Genomic DNA, 27,645 nt, shown 5'->3' with positions numbered 1-27,645 from the left:
ACATCAGTTTAGTTTAGGACATGTCATCCCTCCCCTTGACATTTTTCTTTCTTTCTGGACCAGAATCTGGGTCTACCCAGTTGAGGAACCAGACTAAACCAGACTGTTACACTCAACTACCAGGTAATAGTTCTAATAAATCTTCCCATTTGCCAGTCAAGTTATTTGTAAACTATCTAGAGCTAGGGGATTTTTCTGCAAATAGCTGGTGTAGTGATCGTGCTAACAAATTGTACTCGCGTGGTTATCACATCTGGACCTGCCTGCTTGGCAGGAGCTGTGCAGGAAGCCCTGCAGCCAGTTCAGAGGCCAGTGACCGGAGCATACCTTTTATCACAGGAGCCAGTATAAAGGAGCCAGGATTTTTTTTTTTTCCTTTTCCACTTCAGCAAAGGATTGTTTTAAAAATACAGTTCCAAAAACGTGATTATTTTTTGTAAATTACAGAATATAGAGTTTAAAGTGTGCTTGCATCCTGCTGGCCGTGGCCTGCCCCACTCGCCTTGCACAGGTGCTGGGGCCGGGGCCATGGCTGGCCGAGGCTGAGCCCGCTGGCCTTAGTGTCACTTCCAGCCCCTCATCCCTCGGGGAGCAGCTGGCCTAGTTAACTCAAACGCTTGGAAACCTGACAAGTGTTGTTCTGGCGGCTTTACTGTTTGCTTCCTTTTCTATGATAGCGTAGAGATAAAAAGAGTAGGCCACTAATGCTAGTCCTGTTCTTTCCACTGTTGTCTGAAACATAGCCATGTTGATGTTCAACTTGCAATCTAAATAAATAGGAGAGTTCTTTTTAAGAGACAAAGGGAATGACTTATGCAGTAGCCTGACAAGAAAGCTGGAAATGGAACTCATCTGCTGAACCACTGATCCCTCACCTACTGAACTAGGCTTAAAAATGTGTAATGCATATTCACCTCGCTTGGGAAAGGGAGCATCAGAATCTTTGTATTTATTTCAGACAGGTTTTATGTCATTTCTGCGCTGTGTTAATGGGTAGCTATGAATCATCTGGTTCTAGTTCCTGGTATTTCTTGTTATCATCAGCGATGCTCTTCCTGGTGGTACCACCTAGTTTGTCCCCTACATTAGAGGCTTGGATGATTCATAGTACTCAAGTTACTTTGTCAAGTCAACCCAAGTTTGGTAATTTCCAGCTGGAACTGATCTGCTTTCCAGCTTGAACAGCAAGCAAGGGAACATCTTGGGAACATCTTGGTCCGGATATACTTGTAGATGAATCTGGGATCAGTATCTAACCATCCCAGTAACACAGCATAGGCAATGTAAGATACAAGGTACAGAATAATTCTTAAAAAAGACAATGCCATTGTTTTCATTATGTCTTAAAAAGTAAAATAGTCAAGTTACATATTGTTTTTCCTGAGACAAAGGAAATGCAGACACTTTGAGTTACAGCAATATGAAGTATTTAGATGGTAGTCACTAGCAGGAAAGTAACATAACACATAGTGGTGTTCATCACTGAAATAATCTGCAAACATCAACCCTCATAATCCCTCTTTCAAAGACACATGGAGGCAGAATTAGTTTAAAATAGACTATGCTGTGACTTGTCCAAGAGCCTGCAATAAGTCAGAGGCAGATGCAACACAAACCCAGGCTTTCTCAGCCCTCTTAATGTGCACCTGGTTCCCCCCCGCTGGTACCGTGACTTTGTCCTGGGCTTCCTCTCCTGGCCAGGTGCTGCCAGGTCGAGCTGGTAACCTGTACTGGGAGGAGCTGGGAAAGAGTGGAATTGCTGAGACCTATGTTGTGAGCTGGTAACCTTGATTCTTCCCCTTTTCTGCCATTCTTCTGCATCTACAAAAAGGGGCCTCGCCATGTCGCAATGAGACAAATGCAAGAAAAAAAATACTCAGTGCATTTGAAAGAGAAGACATGAAGAGCACCACCCACAAACCGTATTTCAAAAGGTCGGCGCTCTAGAGTCAAGAAAAGGAAATGCATTAGGTTTCCAATCTCTTCTTTTCGGTATCCTTTGTAATCGGTACTGCTTGTATCTAAAAAGAAGCTGTGTAAGTGGCCAGAACTCTTCTTGTGAAAGAGTTCCTTGAGACTTGAGTAGTGTCACAGTGCTTGGCATTGCCGGAGCATGGATTCCCAGGAATTCGGTGAAGTTCCACTTGCATCAAAAGCAGCTTGGGTCCCAGATGCACTCTGATTTGTTTAAGGTGCTTGGCAACATCGTAATGAGCAGCTTTATAAATAACTCAGTATTATTATCTTTATGTCTTAGTAGTAATATTGTTGTTTTTATGGTACTGTAATGTTTATTATGGCTATTTTATGGTGTAATTTGATTAGAGTGTTACCCTAATGTCACATAGAAAAGGGGAGGGCATTCCTGTCATACTTCTGAACACTAACTCTTCTGTTTTCATCTGAGGAACCCAAAGCCCTTTGGCGATCATTAATTGTCCCACACCATATAAGTAAACTCAAGCACAGAGAACTTAAATGATTCCCCCAAGCCCACACAACAAGCCAGTGGCAAAGCTGAGAGTTAGACCTGACTCCCTGACGTCTGCGTTAACCACTAGAAAACATTCCCGTCACAGCAACAGCAGGTATAATAGAAATGAAGATTGCCACTTTGGAGATTTTTAGGTCAGTTGTAATGAGAACACTCAATGTTTTATAAACCCTTTAGGTTTCCTGTTTAGAACTTGATCAAACCATAAACTGCTCGTTTAAATAAGCTCCAAAAACAAAATGTACTAGAAAGCTGAGGAGCAAGGAGACAACATCCAACAGCAAACTTATGTTTATTGCTCATTTGCTTTCCTTGCTGGGATGATGCCGTGTACTTAGATTAAATATGCAGAGCCAAATTTATCCCTAGGGTGTAATTTTTTTGGACTCTGTATGACACCAGGGTGAATTTGGCACATTTACACTCAAAATTAATATGGGTTTTACGAATATTTGGAACGGTGTCAAAATGTTGTGGGTTAAATTCTGTTCTCAGTTCCACCAGTGCTAACCCAGGCTAACTCCGTTCTGATCTCGCACTGGATTTACAGCAATGTAATTCCTCTGGGCCGGTGTTCAGCTGGTGTGAATTAGTTTATCTGCACTGGAATGCAGGCAGCTCAGCTGCTTTACACCAGCTAAGAATCTGACCCGCATTTAAGTAGAATTACTCCTAAAATACACAATGGCACATGCAACGTGAGTTGGGTCCACTGTGCCCTTAATTTGCACTGAGGAAATGCAACTGAAGCTGTTGCTGCAGCTCTGCTGCGCGGCCACGCACGCTGCTGTCACAAACCTGAACCTGACCCCGCTCTGCCTTCGGATGGATGCTTTGTAAGTTTTAAAATAACGCTGCAGTAAGTGTTACACATGCTGTGTGTGAGTAAATCATCCCAAACTGCTGCAAATCATCGTCTGTTCTCTTGTTTCAAAGCAGAGATTGGGAAGTGCTTGGTGATATTTGGGTTCAGTTCAGATATTCCAGAGCTTGGATGGATGGATTGTTTCGATTCTTTCTTTGAACTCCTTTCCCACCCCTGCTAAAAGAAACAGACAGATCTGCTCAGCTAAGCGACAGACAAGTTGGAGACAATGCGGCACTGCCCTCCCAGTACCACCCCCCACATGCCAAATTTGCAGACATCTGCTAGCTGGAGCACAACTCCGCGGTAATAAAGAAGTGCTGGCATTCATGTGATGTACTGCCTTCAGCATTCACAAATGACTGAAATTAACCTCTGTTCTATGGGCCTTAACTTGGTTTACGACTGGGGGTCTTTTGTTTTATACCACCATACAGAGGTGCCTTTGCCATGCTAAAGATTTAACTAAATTATAATGAATGATCCTCACCAGCACTGTGCCCCTAATTAGAACAAGTTGCACAGACATATTGTCTCCTTGATTTCCTCTGTTACATTTCTCTCACTCTCTTTCTCTGCCTGAGACACATGGGTCCCATTAAACATTTTAGCATTTAATGTGGTTCCCTTAAATGACTTCTCAAGTTTTCAAGTTCCATTTAGAATTGTATGTTACTCTCCTGACTGTGGTTTTGATTTTGTTATGTTTCATGAGTTCAGCCAAAGCAGTTGCTCTTCTTCCCCCTCTAGTGGGGAGTGCCTCCGGTCTGGGTAAGCCTGCATGGAAGTGTGGCAGAACACCAGCTTACACATTTCGTAACGTTCACACAAATCTCTACACTTGTGTTTGAAATAAGGGGTAGAGAAATAGCTCCTCGTGGCTGCTTTACGCAGTCATGGTTAAGTGTGGTGTTTCTTCAGTACGGTACAGTTGATCTGTGAAAGAAAACAAAGCATCTGTGAAGTTAGTTTATTAACAGTACATTTCTATTTATTGCAAACGTCCCTGTAAGGCATAAAGCTTCTTATTCAATCTGTAGGTATCTCCAACCTAAATGGAAATGGCTGACAAAAAGCTTTCATAACATGTGGTTATATGTACAGTATGCATTATCCCCGTTGCGTGTACCTATTGTACAGATGGAGTGCTGAAGGACAGAGACTTTGTTGTTGATCACATTGTCTGTAATGCACTTCCTCAGCAACGGCTGCAATGAGAATACCAAATTGTCCTCTGGTCTCTGCCCCAGCTTTCCAGGAGTATCAAGTCAAGTTCAAGGTCTGGACCCTAATCCTCGAGGTATTTTGTGGCCTGGGCCCAAGGTGTCTCATACAGCTTGTCTGCCTGACTCAAAGCTTGTCTGTGCCACTGTAGTTATCCCATTTCAGATCTGTCTGGATAATTCTTTTGGAATAAGAATGCCTTGTTTCCCCCACTCTTTCCTACTTAGCATATGCACTTTTGATTTGGCATGCATCTATTTAACAGAAAAGGCATTCTTATTCCAAAATAAGCACCTCTTACTAGTGTCAAAACACTAAAAAATATGATAATAAAATAACTTCAATATCATTTTAAAATGTATGTTTTCTGTATGAGGAAAGGCCTTTCCATAGTCACAGAGGAAATCTGTTACAAAAGCAAGCTGCAAACCTGGATTTCCCAGCTCCTCGTTACCTGAGCGGCATCGCATCGAGGACACGCATCTTTAAAGCTGTTTACTTTCTCAGCACGGGATTGATTGATTCCGGTCACTAAAATACTGCTGGAATTGTGAATCTGGAAGCTTGCTCCATCCTGCTGAAGGAATGAATACTCTGGTTCGGATGCCACCGCCACAGCATTTCAATGGTGGATTTTGACATGCCATCACAAAAACACTAGCAGTAATTCCACTGGCAACGCGTTGGCTTCTTAGACCCCTCAGACATGAAATCAAGATTTCATTATGGCAACTTACCAACATTATTTGTTCTTTAGATAATCCTTAAAAGTTTCCGTGATGTATTGTCTTCCAGGTTTAAGCCACAAGAAGCTTGGAATTTATCTCTGGAGCTGAGATTTCAGTTTCATTAGCAGTTAAGCCTTCGTCTGGAGTTCTGAAGTGTGCTGCAGAGGGTAACTCCACTTGTTAGTAACATTAGCAGATTTGGGAGTCCTCAAATGCGTCTGTGGATAATTGTGTTTCAACCTTGTGTTCTTTATTATAATCCTCTGTCTGATAATGGGTGACAGGGTAGATAAGAGAAGGAAATGCGCCAGTAAGATTTCATTCAATCTTGTGCAGCCTGCCCGCCGCTGCTGTTTCCTCTTAGGTGCTGGCTGACTTGGCATCTTTTGCTTTAAAACAGAGAGAGCCACGATTGATGGCAGGCTGCTGTAATGCTTTCTTACCAGCCACTCACGGAGACTTTCAGATTGCTGTAAAGAGATATCACAGTTCTAGGAGCTGCTTTCTGGAATCATTTTTCTTGCAGCGGTGCAAATGGACAGCTTTTCTTTCTATCACAGCAGCAATCACTGTTTAAATTAGAGAGCTCTTTGAAATTTTTTTTTTGACAGAGCAGTTTTGTGCTGATAAATGCAGTTTCACTAACATCGAAATGCTTCTCCGGGGAGGGCATCGCTTTGGCAAAATTTTCCATGAGAAAGAAAAAGGAGCATCTCAGCTTTGTTGAGGGGAGATTTCCTCAAGATGAGATACTGTTTCAAATTTATAATTTTTATTAATTGTTAGATCTTACTTTTTCTACAAAGGCTGTGGGGATAGATGTTCAGTAACACATAGTGGCCGTGGGCATGATACTTCGGTGTTTCTCCATTATGGTAATGGAACTGGTTTTACCTTGTTGACAAATAGTGATGGGTGATTCTGAATCTTGGAAACCTCAGGAATCTTGATTCCCAGGAAAAATCCATTATTTCCACTTAGAATTAAAACGTTTTAAGTATTGAAAATACCTATAAAAAAGAAATTCATGTTTCTGGCCAGTTCTGTGTTAAATGCAGACATTTTTCATCTTTCCAGTTGGTGAGCTGTCTGAAAAACAGCTTGTGTTGCATGAGAGCTGCTCCCCAGAAAAGATTATTGTGATAATATTGGCCTTCCTCAGCCATATGGTCACATTTGTACATCTTCCACCGCCCTCCTGTCTGTTTGTCACAGTGCTGATCACCTCATTCATGTTAAACCAAGCCTTATTATGAGTGCTGCTGGTGCCTCCGTGAACAATCACAGCGCTGCTCTTGAGATAAAGATTAATTTTATGAATTAAATTAAAAAAAAAAGTGTCAGAGACTAAGATCCAGACTCGCAGAGACTGAGACACTTTGTGCCACTTTGGTTCCAGGCAGCATTACCCGAGGCCACACGAGCTCTGTGATGGTGGCAAAGTGCAGCTTCATTTCCCTGACCACTTGGTCACGAGCTGTAGCAGCAGCTGTGTCCTGCTGCTGAGTGCAGCCCACGCTGAAGAGCCCCGACTCATGTGACTGAAAGGGTTAAAAATCAAGGAGGCACGGCACTACCAACAGCATGCCATGCCTTTGGTTTAATAAAGAGATAATCCTCTTTCTATTAGCTACGATGATAATGACTCACCAGTAGTAAATGAAGGAATATACACAGAATGACATCATGTGAACAGCACGGTGTCCATGGGACTTAAAACGAAGAGGATTATTCCAATATATCAGTTCTGAGCCTAAAACTGGCAAGGAAAGATCTGAAGTAAAATTTAACATGAGAAATGTTTATTGAAGCACTAACATGAGAGAGGAATCATTTAACTGAAGTTATGAAAAGCAATAAGCTCCTATTTCAAAAGCTTTAATTTGGGTAGAATAATATACACCCGCATGGACACAGGGCTGCAGTTGCGTGGAGTCACGCCAATGACATGGCGAACCGCAGGCGGGACGTGCTGCAGGTTATCACTGCCTGCAAACCACAGCCCGTCCCGTCCCTGGGTGCACCTGCCCTGGTGACCAGTGCTTCCTCTGCTTCCCAGTGTGGGGCATTGCCCTGAAATCAGCACAGTGAGGAAGAGAGGAGGCACTGATCTCTCACCCTCACGCTGCCGGTGCTTTAGGGTGGCCCACTGATGTGCTGCATCACAGCGCAGCTTTCCAACTCCTTATTTAAAATGAATGGTGAACTCAGGCCTGAGGATGTCTCTGTGGAGCCCTGGTGGCCCCACACAAAGCGAGCACAGCTCTGTAGGGTGCACACCTGAGCCCATGCGTTCCTGCCAGCACAGACAGTGCTTGGGTGTTGTATCGACAGCTAGGCTGGGCACCAGCAGCATGTCACTCACACTAGGTTTGGACTTAACATTTACTATAACAAGGAAATGCAATTCAGATCTAGCAGACCAAAGTCTGCTCCTATTTACTAATCTTAAGTTTAGATACTAAATCCTGAATATCTATTTCTGGTTAACTGGATTCCAGTGCTGCACACAGGAATAACTCAGGGGTCACTGAGCTGCGCAGCGGTGCCACTGAGGATGGAGGCAGCGAGCATTGCTTGCTCTGATGTGAGCAGCAGTGCCACGAGGGGAGGAATCCGCCCTGCTCTGTTCCTCAGGGGGTGCTGGCGGGGTCTCTTGTGAGGAGTCTGAGGTCCTCTGCCATCTGCTTCCTGCTCTTGCCCAAACGGTTCTATGCTGGTGAGCTGATATCTAATGTAATCACTTTGTCTATGCTGACACACCTACCTACAGCTTGGGGGTAGAAACAAGTGCTCACGCTTCTGTTGGAAAGAAGGAATTGTTTATAAAAGGACTGTGTCACAACCTCGGAAAGTCCTCAGGAGATCTGTATTTCCCCCGTGTTGCTCTTCTCTTCCCCACCCACCTCCTCTTCTCTTTGAATGATACATGTAGAAGTCTTATTCATCATTCAGTGATCTGGTCTCATGTTTTGGATGTTGGTCTTTGACAATAATGTTAATTGCTAAATCCCTGATGAAATTTATTCTGATGCAGACTGTGTTAGGCGATTGCTAGATGAAGGCATGTCACTAAAAAGGTGGATAAATTTTGGAGCAGAGCTCTCAAACTTCTGAGCAGGCTCATTTTTCTAATTACAAGATGGTGAAGCTGAAGACTCCAAATGCCCAGGCAAAGGACGAAAAAGCCTATCCAACTGAACAAATAAATCTCTTAAAGAAAAAGATAGCTGTCTGCCAAGAAACTTAATATGAGATGTTGAGAGTGCAGTTCAGAAAAAGATTTAATTGGAGATATACTCCTAAGAATATGTAAATAGTCTTTCAGTTTCTTAACTAAAAGGAGAAACAGATGCCAGCTCAAGATCTGAGAGCAAATGTGAAAAGTACTGAGGCCTCTAAATGTCATTTTAAACATATAATTAGATTCTTATCTTAAGAGGTTGGCCAGTTCTTTTTCCAGTGGAAGGTATAAACTTCGTAGATACATTATACAGCAGACAGTTCCATTGTCTACTTTAAATGCAGTAAGATTCAAACATCTGGATTTTAAATTGTAGCTTAAAATTTTAGGTGGCCTTAAGACAAAGCAGTGAGGTGTCAGTTTTGACCAGCAAGCATCTTGGCTCTCAGTACTTTGGGACCTACTGATGAGGCTCCAGTGCCTATTTAGTTTTTGCATACCCCAAGAGTTAAGATGTCAGTGATGACAAGTGGAGTTGACTGCGACTTTAGTAATAAGACTTGTTAGATTAATTGAGTCAAATAAGTAAATCCATTTCTACTTGCTTTATGGCCCAGCAGTGGATGGAATCTTAATCCTTACAGATGAGGGACAACATTTCCATGGGGCTGGAGGTCAGCCATTATTTTGGCATGTTTTTTGGCCCTTCTTGACTTTGTTAGGAACCATCAGGAAAATACTGAATCATACGGTAGAAATTCATGTTGACAGAAGGGATGGCTCAGTCACTGCCTGACACTGCAATCTTTCATTTACATGAGGACATGAGATAATTCGACAAAAACTGGTATACTGCATTATTCCTTCATCATCTGCCAACAGACTGACTCAGGATTTTGTCTCGAGCAGCAGCTCTAGCTCCAGTTTTACTGAAAGCCAAGACATTAATGATTGAGATGTTTCTGATCCGGTAGGAATGTGTCAGTACCAGAAAATGCAGGCAGCTTTCACTCCACAAGTCACAGGTTCAGGTAGGAGGCTCAGGCTTGGGCTGATTTTGTTCAGTTTTGGTTACAGCAGTAAATCTGAAATTAAACCAAGCTCCCCAGCACTGAGTTTCCAGTGATGCCAGGCTGGATTTATGGTTCTGGGAACAAACCATACAGTTTTGCAGAGATTGTGATGTTGCCATAGAATCAAAGACCCAACGAGTCCTAGTTCAGTACCTCTGCCTGCTCTGAAACTCGGCTCCCTAAAGCCTTTGGATGCTCGTCTGGCCTGTGCTTAGGGACCAGGAGTGGTGACTCTTCCTCAGTGTCCATAGAAAAGCATTTAGAAAATGAAAATAGAATAGACAGTCTCCTTTGGTATAGTGTACAATGACAGCAGACCTTGTATCAAACGTTTCCATTCCAGTGTTGGAAAAATCACTTCAGAGCACAAGTTTGTACAAAATGATTGGGGTAAAGGGTGAAATGGGTCTGTTTATCTCATCTTGGGGAAAAATCTTGGTTTAAGGCTTAGAAAAATCATTGCTTCCTATTTTTTCCAAATAAATATTCTGCTGTTACAAAATTGCAACAAAATGTAAAATTCCCCAAAACTGAAGTTTTCTATGTGTTTTCTATGTTTTCTGTGCCGAACAGAAGCTCAGCGCAGTGCTAGGGACAGGATTTTTTCCTGTTTTTCTTCAAACCCCACGTCTGGTGGAGGTGCTTCTCAGCCCCACTTCAAAGCTGCTTTAAAAAGGCCCCGAAAGAAATGGCAAGAGGATGTCATTGTCCATAAACCCAACGGGAAACCTTCCCTTTGTCTTCTGTATGCACTCTGAACAGACCTTAACAGAACATCAGGGAAGGATATGGGCAGTCCGCTTCTGTTGGGTTCTTCTGTGCGGCCTTGTGTTGTCCCCAGACACAAACTGCAGCCGTACTGGAAAGCTCTCCTGCTTCCGCTCACTGTCATCTGGGCCAAACCTCTGTGGTGCTAAACACCGCAATCCCAGCACGCCGCTCCGTGCTGCGCCGGCCTTCTTGGGATCAACAAAGTGCCATGCCTGGCCAGGAGGATGTCAGGAAGGGATTTACTTTTGTGGGGACAGTAGCACTGACCCCGACGCGGGCTGCGACTGGGCGAGCGCAGACGGACCGGCACCTCCGTGGCAGCCGAAAGCATCACCTCTGCCTCTGCTGTCTGCCTCAGTGCTCAGATCTCCCACACGGCCCTGGAATGCGCCTCTTGTCTGCTACCCAGCCGGCTAGGGAAGTTTTGAAAAGGTTTAATTTAGCTCTCATTTGAGTCCCTTTGCGCTGCCAAAAAATCTGAACTTTGGTTCCAAGCTGAGCTTAGGAATCCTGGTTCCCAAGAGAAAAGAGGAGGGGAGGACGGGAGAAAAAGTTGGGCGTTTTAAAGGAAAGCCAAAGAGATGATACCAGATAAATGCATATATTTTTCTTTTTAAAGGGGCAGTTGTTGCTCGCATCTGCCCGACGCTATGGGAGGAAGGGACCGGCTCCAAAGTTTGGGGTAACAGCGACACTCTGTGGCCGGCTGTCACCGCCCGCGCCGGGCGCTCCTGGCGCTGTGCGGGCTGCAGCAGGACGCGGAGCCTTGCTGCCTTCATCTCCACGAGCAGTGTCCCTGCGCACAGCCCGTGCTCTAGGAGCACCAGCACAGACCTGCGGTGGGTGCTGGGCAGAATCGAGGCCCGTGCTTCCCAGACAGCCCAGGGACCGCCCTGCCTGGTGTAAACCACCGCCACCCAGCTGAAATCAATACAGCATTGGTAGATCTCGTGTTACTGGACCTTGGTGCCATGCGTAGAGCCCCGAGTCCTGTCTCATGCGGATGCACAAGAACCTCTGCTTTCATTCTGAAAAGCTCTTCTACTTGTGGGGAAAAAAGCTTGATAACACAGAATCGCACAATCACAGAACTGTAGGCGCTGTAAGGGACCTCCAGAGATCACCAAGTCCAACCCCTGCCAAAGCAGGCTCCCTAATAACGTGACCCAAGCTTCCCCTGAGGACTCGCACATCAGGAAGCAAACTGGAGGGGAATAACATTCCGTGAATTTTCTGTTGCATGTTAAGACTTTCAAAATAGCTTCATTATTCTGGAGTTCCTCGTGGCTGCTCTACTAGTTGGGTTGAAATGAAAGTGAACACTTCGTGGTGTCTTAAGGTTTGGTCTAAATAGCCCTAGTACAGTAGCATTGATATAGAAATAAGTTCGTTCTTGTAAAAGAAGGATATATAATAAAAGCTACTTATGCAAAAAAGGAACATATGCCATTTCCTATTAATTTTCCCATACTAGACTGCTCTCCCTCGTTTCAGTGGCATTACTATACCCAGCTACCTAAATAAAACTTGGAGAAGCTTTGATCTTCTCACTAGATCCAATCAATAGTCCAAGTTCTTGAATTTATAGCCATTAGTAGAGTTTTTGGTGCCATTCCAATCATTAGACAAAGCAAGACACTTCATGTGTACAGGTGAGAAGCAATTGTACAAAGCAGCAGGCACGGAGACCAGGTGTGCAGGACGGTTTCCATCTGACTCTGCCATCTCTCATGGGCAGTTGAACAGCCAGCCATCAGGGACACTTCTCAGAAGATCAGCAATGGGACGTTTCCAATGATCTTGCTGACCTCAGATGTCAAACATAATCGGGTTAACACACCAAGCAGCATGAGCTAATTCCAGAACTAACACCCTAAGGGCTCAGTTCGTCGTTTGCTCAGCAGTCACTGAGGCTATTGGCAGAGGGAGGGGCTGCAGGGGTGGCCACTGAAAGGATAAAAAGGGTGATTTCTCCAAAAGGATTTCTGATGAAACATAGAGAATAAGGATGCAATTCAAGAATTCTAGAAGTATCATGTATAAACTTTTAATATTGCTATACTATGCCAAGTTTTGAGTTTACACTTCAGCTGATTAGCTGAGAACTGTGAGCATCACTACATCCTGCCTTCCTGTCCGGTGTGCTAACCATGGTGCTGCCCAACACCGAAAACCCATTATGTGTGGAAATAGCATCCCACACGGTTTGGAGATCTACTGCTATTTACTGTGCATAAAGCTAATCATAAACTTAATTTTCCAAGACTAGATTGGCAAATAGTCCATAAGAGGCCTGAGGCAGTTGTATTGGTAAACTAAGCTACTGTTCATCAGCAGTGCTCTACAGCATACAATGCCTCCATATACATGACCTCAAATAATGCTTTATTAAAAGGAGACTGGGGAAAGTGCTTCTCAAGAGGTGGCTTCAAAGTGATCACCGTTACAGTTCTCTATAGCCCAGATGCTACAGAAATACCTCTCACATTTCATGCTTCATTAACTTCTTTTCTAGATTAATCCATGTTTGCACAGAATGCTTTAAACATATCTGCAGTAATTCCATGTATTCACTGCATGCCTTGCAGCTGAGGACTGCGTGGTCCCCCTCTATTTGGACTTCTCTGAGCTGCAGGATTCAAGCTGGTACGTGCACGTTATGTACAAGGCACAGTACTGTGACTCCTCCCTTGCCTTACTCCTCATTGAGTCATTGTAAATCGCCATCATTCTGATGTGTCCCGACTTCCCTTTTCATTCACACTGCCCTGCGCTTCTTGGCTTCAAGCGCTGTCACACCTGATGAAAGCTAGGTGGGTGAGAAGAGAGCTGGGGTCAAGTGTAGCTGAACATCTGAAACACGTGCTGCGGGCCAGGTCCTGAGCTGGTGCGTTTCAGCAAGGGTGTTACTCTATATCTGCTGAAGACATAGCTTCTGTTTTTTGATTAGCTTCTGAAAGGCCTGGGAATATAATATGCTGGGAATTCTTCACAGGCTGTTTTTCCATTAGAACTGGCTGCCGGCCTGCTTACGAGGCTGTCTGACATCAGGTATATCTTTCCTAGGAAGTCTCCATTATCTGATACTGGTATTATTTCTGTGCCAATGATTGAGTTAAAATATTCTGTTCTTATTTGGAAGTGAAACTTTTCTAATGTAAAAACCATGCACAGAGAATACCCTGTATTTCAAGGGGCTGAAGATACTTCCTTTTGTTTTAACCAAATCAACCTACAAATTGAAACAATTTCAATAGTCGAGCAGTTCTATTCCAGAAGAGCTCACGCCTTACACGAGAGCAAGCAGATCGGGCGGCCACCTGAGGCAGTGGCAGTAAATACTGACCTCAGCCACACCGATCTAAACTCGGAGTTATACAGCAAGAGGCGAAGGAACCACTTCAGTCACCTCCTGGCCGAGGTCGCTGCCAGCAGCTGCCCAGCAGCAGCGTTGGTCACAGCGCAGATGGAATCCCCCGCGTCTGTAAGCAGGCACCTCGTGCAGCTCCAGCTGTGACTTCAGCAGCGAGGCGTGTTTGGGGAGGGTTTCTGCCACTGGCTGGAGCTGGGGAGAGACTGATGAGGTGTTATGCTGAGACACCTCGAAGGAGCTGATTTTTGGAAATCCTCAAACTATCGGGCTGTTCTTAGGGCTGGCTCAAGTCAGGGAGCCCAGAACAGGCACGCAAAATCACCGGTCCCTTTTAAAAAACATCAGTCTTCATCTGTCTAGCAGACATGCTGGGAAATCAGGCTAATGCAGAAATACTAGCTGTGAAAAGCCTCGAGAGTTCTACAAGCCTAAAAATGTACTTATTAGTGTCTGTGAAATGTGTTGTGTTGTGCAGGATTTCTTCTTCCTCGGAGCAGTAGAACATGCTGTTCTGCAGCTATCATCCCCAAGAAACTGCTCATGATGCTCTGTTTGCTAACAGTTATTAGGAAAAGCCAAATATCTGTTGCAGTTGTGGTACTCAGCCAGCCTGCCTGCTTACCCCAACAGAACTGATGCTGACTGTGATGTGCTACTTTTAAGGACAAATTAAGACTGAGAAGGAAAATATTTTTGATGATGATGCAAACTTTGAAAATGGTTCTGTTCAATTTGAAAGAACTGAGCTTTGGGTTGTTTGGGATCCAGTCCAAGTCGCTTAAGCCGCTCGCAAAGATTTGTTTCAGGCATTGCTCTCAATGTTATCTCCTAACAGGACTAATTAACATCAGTGAGATAATTTATCAGCTCTGACATCACCTTGCAGTTACAGACCACGCAAAGAGAGGCTCCCGTGGAAGCACGCTAAGAGTGGCTGCGACACGTTAATGGGGCTGAAAGGAATTGATAGTGCACCGCTGCAGGCTGAATACACTGCGATACATTTATTCAGGAGTTGGAATTTTTTTCATTTCTCTCACCTCCTCCCGCTAGTCCTACCTATGAATAGCAGTGTGAGAGTCTGATGAGGACTGTAAAAATGAATGTCTTGGCTTTGAGAGGCAGAAGCATTCTACCCATCGATGATGATAGTAGCACTCGCTCAAAGCGACGGCAATGGGCGGCATTATGATGTCAGGAGGATCAGAGCCAAGGGTGGTTTTCTGAACGGAGACTCTGCATGAATCTCCCCAGACTGCCCAGCAGTCAAGGAGATTATATTCTCAACTGTTAAAGCTGTTTACACATACCAACCAGCACTGACTGCCTCTTTGTGGCAAGTTGTTTACATGAATTTATTTTGGGAAAATTCCATTAGACGGGACCAAGATTTCTTCATAAATCATTGAATTTAGCTTGTGTACTGATAAAATCTGGTTAGTCGTTTATTCTTCTAAGCAGTGCTTAGTTTTGAGTGTTCGTTATTTGTGAGGGGCAACTTACACGGGTAATATAAAAAATAATGGATCGCCTATGGCTGTTTTCAGTGGTGGATATTTTACTCTGCTGGGAAAAAGCGTATTCCAAAAGGAGCCTCCTTACCCATTCATCTAATAAAACAAAGGGCTCATTAACTGGAGTCACAGACCTAATGTATGCTCTGAACTTTGCTAATTTAGCCAGCAAAAATCTCCCAGTGAGACACTGAAACCACTTTGAAAATGGTCCCACAGCTCTGTTTGCAGAAGGCTGTGTCAGCCGTGTCCTCTGTAGCAGTGGGGATCTGGCGTGAGATATTAGCGCTACTGCAATGCTCAGTTCTTTCTTAATCAAAGGAGAATCGATGCTGCTGGACTGCAGCGTCCCAATTTCATGCACTACAGAGTGAGTTTCCACAATGTGCCATTTACAGAACCGTGGGAGGGATACATTTGGAGTTTGACAGAACTGAAATTAATTCCTTAGCATGGAAGAGAAACTCATTCTTTCTTTAAGTAATGGTAGGTGCTCGCTTTGCAGTTTCAGGTGGGCGTACAGAACGTTCACCTGAAAAAAATCTTACTCTTAAAATTCTGTGATTTATAAAACACCTTCTGCTTGGTGACTTTTCTCTACTACCATTTGTTGCAGTACGTTTGTATGGGAATTGATTATTGCTAGAAAAAGACCCATTTTATAAAAGGCCCCAAAAAGCAAAGCTGTCAATTTTAGTACAAAGTTTTGAAACGTTCAGACCTAGGGGCTGCGTTGCTTCAATGCAGGCAAATGGACCAAGGTCAGATTCTTTGTCAGTAGAACTTTGTTATAATGAACTGCCTGCATCAGTTTACACTAAGATGGAATTTGACACCTTGCCATCAAATGGAAGGTGGCTTTTCATCCTCTACGTTCACACAGATGTATTAATCCAACGCTGAGGTTTGGCATAATCTCTAATTTTATATAGCACATTTCTTCTCCAAGTGCCTCCCAAATATCACTCAAATGCAGCCGTGTCTGTCTGGGAGGGAAGTGAGAAACATTCCACAATGCACACCAAGAAGGCAACTTAACGCCTCCTTTTATTAAAAATAACATTAATTCAGAGAACCACAGTTTCAATTGTGTTGGAAATATTCAGTCACTCCGACTAACTGGTATGAAACTCAGTTAATGAGGTGTTTAGTTGCTCCTTCCAGAATCTCTACCTCTGCTTCAGGCAGTCTCCGTGCCTCAGGGATGGTTCTGGATCTTAACCCTAAATTAGTAATTTGCACAGAAGAGATAACCCTCAGAGGATTTCTTATTGCAATGTCTCGTTCCCATGAAGACAAACTGATGATGCCTTGTGAAAAGGAGGCTCTTTCCACCGACGTTAAATGATGACAAACAGTTGGCAGCAGTGCTAAAGGATGGGAAATGTTTCTTTATAGAATACATTGGACGTATTTGGTGTTGCTGAATTCCTTGTTCCACCAGGTGCTATCTTCACCTTCACCAAAAAAGTTCTTGTATATCTTTGTCAGGAGGCAGGTAGCTGATGTAGATCCGGGATGTCAAGGTGAAGGAAGAAACACAAAAACCTGCCTTCAGATAATAAGAAAGGCTCCAATGACACAGGTGGTTCATAAGTTGGTCTCTGGGTTAATTCCGTCACATAAAGCCTTCACTCCAGAAGGATGTGAAGTTAGCAAGGGGAAGCAAGTTCTAGGCGTGCAGGCCCAGGTGGAGGTGTTCCCCTTGCCAGGCTGCAAGCTGCCTCACCGCTGCTGATGTTCAGAGGGCTTCCCTGCATGCACAACAGCTTTATCTTCCAGCCTGGGTCCTGAAGGACTCTTAGCAGTGAAATGCACAGAAACGGGCTGCTTCCCCGCCAGCTCCCCCTGAGCAATGCTTGTTCTTCCCAAGCAGCTTTAAGAGCTCACTGGCCACATCTAAGCCTCCGAGCCTCCCCTACAGAACAGATGCTGCTGAGGCCAAGAGCTGGGTGCGAACTGGGCCCCAAAAGAGCACACTTCCTGCTTTGCCTTCCCTTAGCACAATGCGGGAAGCTCCTGAGTAGCAACAAACTTGGGGCCAAGCAGTTGCTTCATTTTTTTCTCTCCCTTTATTGATTGTTTGCTTTTGAAAAAGAAAAAAAAAAAAAAATAAGATTGGCAAATCCAGTGATCATGAAAGCCCTGGATGGATCCAGATGTAGTGTGGGCAGGATTTGCGTGAGTGCCTCCACAGAGCTCTGCCAATGCACTTTTGTCCCGGCCAATTCCTTCTTTCTGTTCCAAACCTTGGCCTCTCCCATGCAGACAGTACCAAGTCAGGAAGAACTGAGACGTATTATTAGGTGGTTTTGAGCTGTGGATTCTTGCCTACAGAAAATGCTTTGCTTGCTTTCTCCCCTGACCAGATGCAGAGCTTATGCTAGGCTTCCAGAGGCGGAAAGCGGAGCAGGACTAAATGTGACTAATATGGAAAGGAAATGGTGAAGAAGGGCCATATTCACACCACTCACCCAAATATGCCCTGTGGTGAGGGCCGTGCCGTGGGAGTTCCAGGAGGTGATGTGCTTTCTAAAACATTATGCAATGATGTGGCTCCAGTCTGTCTTGGGAATAGGATTCCCCTTGCTGGCAGAATGTGGAGGCCGCTGCCTTTATTTAGGCTGCTGAGCCGCGTCCATCTCCGTGGTGCCCAGACCCTTGGCTATGGGCAGAACGTGCCGTGTGCTCCTGTGTCCAGAGGACGAAGACGCTGGCTGTGGCCTCCCTCAGCACCACGCAGGTCGGGGCTGCTCTGAGCCCAGCAGCCCCCGTGCTCCACACTGGGGTTGCCCTGTGCCGGAGCTGGGAAGCTCAGAGGCAGCGTATCCACAGAACAGGGCACGGGGCTGGGGGTTGGGCAGTCCGGGTTCTGCCTGGCTCCGCCAGATTTTCTGTGCGACTTTGGGAAAACGACTTGGCATGTCTGTTTCTCTTCACCTCCTTTGCTTTCTACATGATCCTTAGGGTAACTGCATGTACGGGAGGGGGATACTGTGTTATTAATGATGAGGCATTAAAGATCCCATCCTTCGTGGTGGGAAATCTCCCACTGAAATGAGTAAATGCAGAAACTGGGAGGGCTTTGATGTTGGGCAAAAGCCCAACAGACAGCAACTTTTAACCGATCAGCATTACAAGATTAGGGAAAACTTGATCTTCCTAAAAACAACCAAATAAAGATAAATAATTAGAGGAAAGCTATCTATCAAGTGAAATACAGAACTCACAGAAAACAGCTTCCCCCATGGCTAACGGCATGGGCTATAAAATAGATTTTTTTGCTCCCTTCACAAATCATTTAAACATAAGTAAGAAATCAGTAGCTCCCTCTTCAGAAGCACCCTAAGGAATAAAAATGCAGTGAATCATGGGTACTTTATTACTGGCCTGTGTGTCTATCTGATGGCAAGCATCAATGGCTTCCCTTACACAGGGTGCCCAGGGGGATAGAAGAATGTGGGGAATAGCTTACTAGGTTCTGTGTCTGTCTGGTGGCAGAAGTCCATGTTTTCTTATAGAAGACACTGCGGTAATGCACGGGCAGCATTTCAGTGTGTGCCTGGATTTCTGGTGGCAAATCATAAAGTGGGATTGAAATGTTCCCACTCCTGAAGCTCCTGCTTCGCCAGCTCAGTGTGGCTCCCGGGCTCAGAGCTCTGCAGCAGAGGCAGAAGCTGTGTCATGCAGGCCTGTAAGGGTAGCCAAGGACAAGCACTGAAAGAGGGAGAATGTAGGGGACGGTGGGAGGAATATCCAGAGCTTATTAATGGAAATAGATACTGCAGTGGGATCCTGTACTGCCTTATGGAGAAGGCACACAGGACGCTCCTAGGCAGTGGCTGACGCTGTGCTCAGGATGGAGGTCCAGTAAGGCGTGAAGCGCTGACGCTGCCTTCCATGTGTGTCCTGACCCCGGGCAGGGTGGTGGTACGGGCTCCCCACGTCGCCTGAGGCTCTCAGCTTCAGTGCTTCCTATAGGAAGGGCTACATCCGCACCACAGACCCGAGGGAGGAGTAAAGACACTCAGGCTAGCTTTAAATGCTCTGATGGGGACTGAGCAGTCTGGTCTAACTTACCCTAGCAGTGAGCTGGATAAATTGGCGTAATTAATTTGTGCTAACTCTGCCTGTCTCCTGCTGGACTCATGTCAGTATGTGAGCGAGGTGGGCTTAGGATGGCTCTCGTGTCTCTGCTTTGCATCGCGGCGTGACACACAGACATGCGCCAAGTCTTGATTTAAAGACTGTCACGGGAATCTTGTTCACTCCTAGATAAGATACCACGGTGATTAATTGCCCTCGTTGTTAAAATTGTGCATGTTATTTATTAGTAGATGCAGTCTCTAATGTTGACGTTCTGATCTTAAAGGGAAAGGGTTTCTAACGACCGTGGCTGGTGCTCCAAAACCTCTTGGCTGCTTCTGAATATTGCTTTCTTCTGATAATAACAGTGCTCTGAGATCTAAGCAGGAATAGCTGTTTGCTTCTTGGTTTGGTTCACACTTCTGTTCATCGTTTCCTTATAGAAAAAAACATGATTTAAAAAATAAGCCATATAAAATTTTGTTTCTCTAGTGATTTATTTTATTTTCATGGTGTCTGGAGACATGATGTACTCCCATGCTCTGAGTGCTTATTACCGTTTTGCCTGGCCGTTTCTTGTGGAAAATCATAAAAATATTTGGTGAGCAGAAAAGAGAAGCTAAGTGCTTTGGTGGTCTGATCAGGGAGGGTATTTTGAAAGACTGCAAGTTTTGTTTTGAGTGAAGTGACTAGCTGTATCTTTTATTGATGGCAGAGACACGCTGAATTGCAGCAGAGCTCTGTATTTTTCTTCTAAATCATTCTTTTCATTTAGACTGCTTGAATGTTTTGCATGAAACTCCTAACCGGTATGTTTTCAGTTTAAACTACTTCTGGTGTTTTGGTGAAGGTAAATAAGCATCCTGACAAGGCAACCCTCGGAGCAGGCCGGTAGCCAAGACCAGCTGAAATTTAATAAGACAGTTAGAGGCTGAATAATTTCCACTGTCACAGAAGTCTGGGAGACATGGGCAGCGGGGCTGAGTCAGAGGGATGGAAGTCAGCCCCAGGAGGCTTTGGCTTGGGCTGGTGGGAGAGCTGGGCAGCACAGAGAGGGCAGCTCCCCGGGAAGCCTGGGAGTAGTAACTGCTGGGAAGAAAGGCTGGAGTCAAAGCAGGGCAGATCTCTGCATGTCATAGTGAGCATTCGGCTTATAGGAGTTAAGGGTACCTCTTCAATGAAAATGGGCTTATTTGATTCAGGTTTAACAAGTACGTCCTCTGAGAAAACCAAATTTTACTAGATTTTCAGTGCTTTCAACCCGCACTACTATTGAAAAAACCAGCAGTTCAAAGCATCAGAAACTATATTGTAATCAAAAAATGTGAAACAACAAACTTGAGAAGAGCTAGTGCTGAAATAGCACTAACATTAAGGCAATGACACTGAGCTTAAAATATTCAGTTGCTCAAAATCAAATGAACTCCTACAAGATTAAAAGCAAGATTCAATGGCAAAAAAATAATATTCACTATAAGCACTCAGCAACACGGCTGCCTTCACACGGGATGATAGAAAATTTTTAGAGATGGCAGTTTAATAAATAGTCTTAAGTCTCTTGCAGACCTGGCATGGAATGACTTCTGTTACCAGCATCAGTACTGCTGTCATTGCCGCAGTGCCCTAAAATAGCTTTGTGCTGCTTCTTGAAGACCTGTAGGAGTCCTTGCACTTCAACACGTCCTGATTTATTCCGCTTCTATGATTTCTGCAGAAATATTGCCTAAATTGTAACTGAGTGCCTGGAGAGCTCAGCTGCTGCCACCCAGGGAGTGGAGCTGTTGTCAGCTGGGAGTGAAAAAAGCCCTTTCCCAAAGCATCAGCAATGCCACCTGCAGGGCAACCATTACCACGGCTCTGGGGTCAGACAGCACAGTGCAGTGGCACTGTGGGACAAGTGGTCGGAATCATCATTCTCCAAGACATTCTGCTCCAGGAATATTTTGCCCTCCTTAAGTTCAAGTGAATGGGTACAGGGAAGGTTGGCTTGGTGCCTTCCCCTTGGAAATGGCAGAGGAATAATGTTGGAGAGCTAAGCGAGTCCCTGTGCTCTATATCAGAAAGTGTTTGAACAACTTTTCCTGTGTATTCTCTTACCTGAACAGACAACGGTTTGACAATAAATTAAGGCATTGTCTTGCGCCAAGTCCCATCACAGTCACAGGAACAGTGTTTCGTGAATGGGTAGGGGTGGTGTGAACAGGGAATACAGGACGGGGTAAACGTGCCACAAATGTCCCTTACAAGAATGTTATTTATTTCTTCTAGAGGATCTAAGTGAGTGCTGGTGTAAATGGATTTTTGCTAGTAACTTTGATTTCACAGTAAGTCGTGGTATCACAAGCCAGAATTTCAACTGGAAAGAATGATGGTGGCAGTCTGGGCAGTATTCTGTCCCTAAGACTTTATGCACAAATTTGGAATTAACTTTTGCCTCATTATAGATCTGTTATCAGCACTAACTAATTAACGGCACAGGTTGATAAGAAGAGTCATTCATCAGATGTAGATGCACTGGGGAGCCAATGAAGGCCGGAATCACCAGCATCAACCCCTCGGCACTTACCCTTGCCCAGCGCTGGTGTAATCCTGCATTCCCATGTCTTCCCATCAGCTCCACACTCTTTATATCAGGGCTGAATTCTTGGTCAACAAGTGGTGTCATTTCTCTGAGCTTTGCCTTCAAAGTCAGATCTGCGTGCATCGGACATTACAAATCAACACTGCTTTGAACCAGTTCTTTTTACATGTATATTCTGGTCAGCTGTGAACTAGTTACAATGGTCATATCTACAAGAGCTGTTTAACCCCAGGCTTTGACCTACTCTAGCATCAGAATGAGTATAGCTGTTCTTTCCTTAGACCTTGCATTGCAGACTGTCAGCTGGTTTGGGGAAGCAGTGGTCTAAACTCTTTCCACAAAGTAATTTGCAGAGAATGGCATAAGGAAGCTGAAATTTCAGGCTGGAAGCTCAGACCTTCATGTATCTGCCTGTTCTAGCCCAGAAAGAAGATACCTTGGGTAAGGCAGAAAAGCTGCAATACACAGTCAATATTCTGGTCAATAGTGTCCATCAACACCTTTTTTTCTAAAGTCCACACTTCATATCTCTAATTAATGTATATGCATGCACATATACATGCATGTTTTGATTTACTGCTTCATTTAACTTCTCTGTGCTAAGAAAAATACTAATATTTATTTCAGAGCACCGTAAAGCTTTTTTTTTGCTGCAGTGTCTGCCTTCTGATTCCAGGAGAACACTGTCATGTGAAAGAACCTATTCAAAATCCATTGCATTCCCGTCCTTTTAATTTATGCAGTCAGACTCACACTGTAACTTCACATATCAGTTCTTGTCTGCTCTTGAGTTCATTTGCTTTCATAGCAGACAGAGCTGCTGAAGTGCTGCATACATGCTGGCCTCCTTACACTGGAATGATATTGTCCCTCAGTGGGTTTCCTTGTAATTGCCACGGATCCTTCCAAAAATTCTGGCAGAGCACGGAGCACATCACAGGTTTAGCAAATGTGAGACTATCAGATGATAAAAGCCTGTTTGTGCAGCTCTCGCTCGGCAGCAGCAATAGCTGATTCTTCACGTGCCCAAAGTGAAATTAAGGGGGCTGCTCAGAGGGGCTGTGGTTACACGGCCGCTTTCATCTGGCGTTACTCTGGCTGCTGCTGGAGGGGCGGTGCTGGTCCCTCTCCCCCTTCCTCTGCACCCTGCTGCCTTTCTCGCCTGCTTTTGTCCGGCACCACTGTTTCTGTGGCTGTACAACAAGCGGGACCGCAGACCTGAGCCAACTGAATATCAACCAAAAAAAAGAAAAACCCCAAAAACATACAAGTAATTAGTTTCTTAGAGTAGTACAGCCACATGAATGCTTGTGCTGGTGTAAGAAAGCGTAGAAATGAGTGTCTGTGGGAAGAGGGAACGGAAGAACTGCTTTTTCAGTAGCAGCCCAAAGGGCCATTGAAGGATACCCTGACAGACCAGCAGCATCCGAGCCACACAGATGAGGCTACGGGCCGGGCGGTGAACTTCTCGCATTGCTGGGCAACTCCTGAGCTTTTGCTTAAGCTCCTTTCCATTCCTCAGCACCTTGTCCTGGGACTCCTCTGTCCACCTCTTCAGCAGCGAACTAAGTTATCTGTGCTGCCTTCTTTCTCAGTAACTACTTTCTACCATCCCCCAGCAGCACTACTCGCAGCATGTCAAATTCATTCAATTCCCTTGTTTGTTCTCATTTTTTCCTCTTTACCACAATGTGCATGCCATCCTAAAAGTTCCAGAGACCAGTCAACCAAAGAAAAACAAGGTATTTTTCCAAATTACCTCAACAATGTGTATTTCAGTTCTATAACGAAGCCCAAAGATCATTTCCTAGAGTAGTGAAATATCGTCCTAGTTCTATTGGACCGACTTGGGGCAACGCACAGCATACGGCTGAGTTACCCAACAGCAGAGCAGCGCTTCAGTCGTGGCTCCTGGGTTTCCTCCTTTCCAAAAGAAGCAATCCGTGTTCGCATTGTGCTTGGCTCCGTCTGCGCTCCCCTCCTTGCCGCCTGGCTGCCTCGGTGCACGAGGGATGCCAAACCAGAATTCCTCTGCTCCCCCTCCCAGCCCACCCGATCCCCACCCGTCTGTGTGGGAACGGGGAGGGCCGGGGCCGGACCTGCTGCACCAGCAGCCACGGGAAGGGGAGAAAGGGAAAAGCCCTGCTCCCAAACAGCCCCATGATGGGAACAGTCTCCTACCTGCTAAGACGGGGCAGTTCCGAGGCCATGACAATAATAACTTTTGTAGCATCTGTGACTTTTTCTTTAATATTATATTTCTGCAAAAAATCCTTGTGTGTGGCACATTAGCACAAGACTCGAGACCAGCGATGTGCTGACAAAGAGGAGCTTTGAACCCAGTACGGGGACAAAAAAACAGACTGGTCCTGGAAAAACATCGGTCTTACAGGCTGGTGTTTCGCACCTTTGCTCATCTTGTTTTGGTTTCAGCACGGAGCTGATGGCAACTATTGCTGTTTCAATGCACCTCTCTGAATCCGGTTGTCTGGTAGAAAGCAGTTCAACAAACCACAGATGTCAGCGTCCTCTGGGCCATGAATTCCCAGAAACCTACAATGTAATTAATGAAAAACAATATTTTGGGGCAGGTGAGGCATCCGTGAGCTAGAATTTTGGACTGGAAGCATGACATTGAAGTATCTCAAGGTCCAGTATCCCTGATGATACCTGCCGGTGTGAGCGAGCTCTGACTGCTTCTCGGACAGCCTCCCGTGCCTGCTTTCAAACACCACCAGCTCACCAGACACAAACACAACCAGCTCTAAAGCTCCACAGACCAAAAAGTGACTGGTTTCAAACCTCTCTGCTATTGTTTGAGTTGTAATAGCAAGAATCTGTGACACCTGCTGGCAGTTAGTATGACCGAGTTCAGTGAGTGTGGTGGGAGTAGGGCATAAACTGTTACACACACTGGTTGTGTTTTTCCCTCATCACAATGACAACTAATAGCAATTGACATCCGTGGCATCAGTGATCTATCCAGGTTTATAACAAATGAGGGACTGGCCATTCAACCTCCCTGGAGGAAAAGAATTATCCTGAAATGAAAGCATCTTCAGATGCAACCTCTGAAATCAATTTGCTAGGACTTGCCTTAGGGATTACTATTGTTTTACTAAAATCTGGTCTCAGGGGAGATGCTTGCACGGTTAGGATAAAACTTCAGGTGACAAAAGGCGATAGGCTTGCAGCCTTACTTTAACTATGCTCTGAGATAAATAATACATAAAATCTAACAAAACATTATAAGAAACAAACTGGAGGTACTTCAGAGAATCATCTTTGTGGTTTTAATCAAAACTTGGGGAAAGATTCTTGGCTTTTTTCTTTTACAGAGTTTTAGAAAAAAATATATTATTTCTTGCCTTTTTCTTTCTTCTCATTTTGGTAGCTTGACATTATTTATTATTCTCTAAACTGCTCTGGTCTGAAATATTCCCTCCCTGTTCTTGGAGCTAATTTCCATTTCTTTGTCTCAAAAACAGATTGTGTTTGTATCATCTCCAGACAGGTCACAGGAGGTGCGCTGAGTGCACACTGGATATGTTACACATCTGGTTTATATCCTTCTCCACTGAGCCACTTCACATCCCAGATTGCCGTATTTCTGTATTGTTGCCATATATCAAAACACAAAAAAGATGCACCGTGGAGCTAAGCAGACACAGCCGCATAAGACAATTAGAACTCAGTTAATTTAAAATAGACACTTTTAAGTTCCGTTCCTGAATCTTGAAGAGGTGATATCAAACTGAAGAATTATGCAACACAATGTAGACTGCATTAGGCAGAAATTGCCAACAAACTCAGTATTCTGGGTTTTCTTCTGGAGGAAATTTGGAAGGACTGAGCCAACACAGTCCCTGGGGCACTGCTGGTTGTGGCAGGAGATCCTCAGAGCACAGGAGAAGGAAGATAAGGGTACATACTTCATGCTGCCCAGGCTTCTCCATCAGGCACAGTCTCACTGTAAATGTCTTTTGTCCCACAGGCAGGTTTGGTTTGGCCTGGTGCAGCAATGGAAAGTTTCTCTGGGGTCATCTGTCACTTTGAACTGGACTTTACCCAGATCTGCTCAGTGTTTCGGACCGGCGCGGTGTCACAAACCGGGCAGGCTTACAGCCATTTGTAGGCCTCACGTGGCAATGTGACGTGACATGGTTGTGAGGTGGGCAGGCGATGCCGGTGGGACATACTGATGGACAGGCTGACACGCTGACAGACAGACTGACCCACTGACAGATAGGCTGGGTGACTGACGGACAGACCAGCAGACAGTTGCTCTGGGAAGCAAACAGGATCATTAGTGACTGGAGAGTGCAGCCCTTCAACAGCCAGCTCTATTACTAACGGCAATGTCATGAGGGAACCAGGCACCACAGAGATGGGGTTACAGCTCTCATAGTTGAAGTCTCTGCTTCTTCTGCACTTGGATTTGAAACAAAAAAAAGGCCCTCTGTGTGTCGGACCTGAGCCCTGGCAAGGTGTGACCATGATGGGATGGAAGGTGCTGGGAAATGGGGCAGCAATTGCCCTTTGTGTCTGTCTTTCCATCCAACCATCCATCCCCCACACATACGTGCACACCTGCACGTACACACACCCAATTTCACTGTGATTTGTCCCCGGATTGAATTAAGTCAAAAGAACAAAGAGCAAAGGCAGGAGGCTGATTCCACACAGAGCGTGGGCCGGCACTCAGCCTGCTCAGAAGCCAGCCCACTGTTTGTCCCTGCTGGCCTCACCTGATTCAATCACAGCACAACCAAAGCTCTTCTGTTTCCAGCCCTAACTCCCTCCTGCCAGAAAGTGTCATTCCTTTTTTTTTGAGTAGGCACTAAAGCTGGAAGCAAAGACATTTCTGTCTCGTCAGAGAGGGAGAGAATATCTGTTCCAAAATGCTTTCGAAATAGGCACACATTTTGAAATGCACATCAAACTTTATGACACTTCTTTTAGAATAGTGGATTCTATTTTTCTTACATAAACTTTGGCGGAGCGATTTTCCATGCCCGCATACATGCAGACTGCCTTCTTCCTGGGTTTGGGGAGACTGGGTGTCCGTTAATTGAGTGGCACACACAGTTCTTTAATGTGAGCTCGCATTTTTGGATGTATTACATCTTCAATTTTAGCTTAAGGTCCTTTTGAAATTGTAACTCTAAATAGGAACATACCGTCTATGGAGCTTTTCTGTTAAATGCAAACTCTTAGTGCTAATTTAAGCAAAATTAAGGTACTTTATGTACCAGTATGCTCAGATTGTGCAGTTCTTTATTCCACCCTGAACATTTTAGGAGATTAGAGGTGATGTATTTATAGTTCCTAAGTACCTCAGACCAATAACAATCAGTGTGAGCAGTGGTATGCATTGTTTGTGTGATAGCAAAGGAGATGAGAAGGAGAGGTTTGTAGGCAGTAACATCTGGTCATGATGCAAATGCAGCGAACGATGTCAGAATGCTAACGTTATGGTAAATGCTGATCTCCTTGATTTTCAGTAACCACTGCAATAGTTTGCAACATCTAATCAGCCCTGTCACTGCGTGGCTGAGCACAATCACTGCAACCTAAAATCAGTCAGACTGCCTGCAGAACGTGTCACCACGTTGTGGAGGGAGATGTTTGAACTCTGCTTGCCATTGTAGGACTTGAGGTTTAGCAGAGTATATTAGACACTTCTGAGAATGTATTAAAAAAAAAAAGAAGAAATTACCAGAAAGGGCAAAAGCCTATACATAGCTAGGAT

General features: G+C 44.8%; 1 protein-coding gene across 8 annotated transcripts in view; it reads left to right on the top strand.

Moving 5' to 3' along the window:
• NOG (noggin) overlaps positions 1–27,645 on the top strand; it is a 91,434-nt gene that overhangs the window by 52,272 nt on the left and 11,517 nt on the right. For 2 of the 8 annotated variants that reach the window (XR_002443820.1, XR_002443823.1), the window contains one exon: positions 64–4,909. The exons of the other annotated variants lie outside the window; for them this stretch is intronic. The gene's annotated coding sequence lies outside the window, so the exon portion shown is untranslated. Of the gene's footprint in view, positions 1–63; positions 4,910–27,645 lie in introns of those variants that run through there. 8 annotated transcript variants of the gene reach the window in all.

Source organism: Numida meleagris, chromosome 17 (assembly GCF_002078875.1).
Source record: "Numida meleagris isolate 19003 breed g44 Domestic line chromosome 17, NumMel1.0, whole genome shotgun sequence".
In the NCBI taxonomy this organism is placed as follows: domain Eukaryota; kingdom Metazoa; phylum Chordata; class Aves; order Galliformes; family Numididae; genus Numida; species Numida meleagris.
Note: the sequence above shows the minus strand (reverse complement) of the source record. Positions and strands in the feature narration are given on the sequence as shown.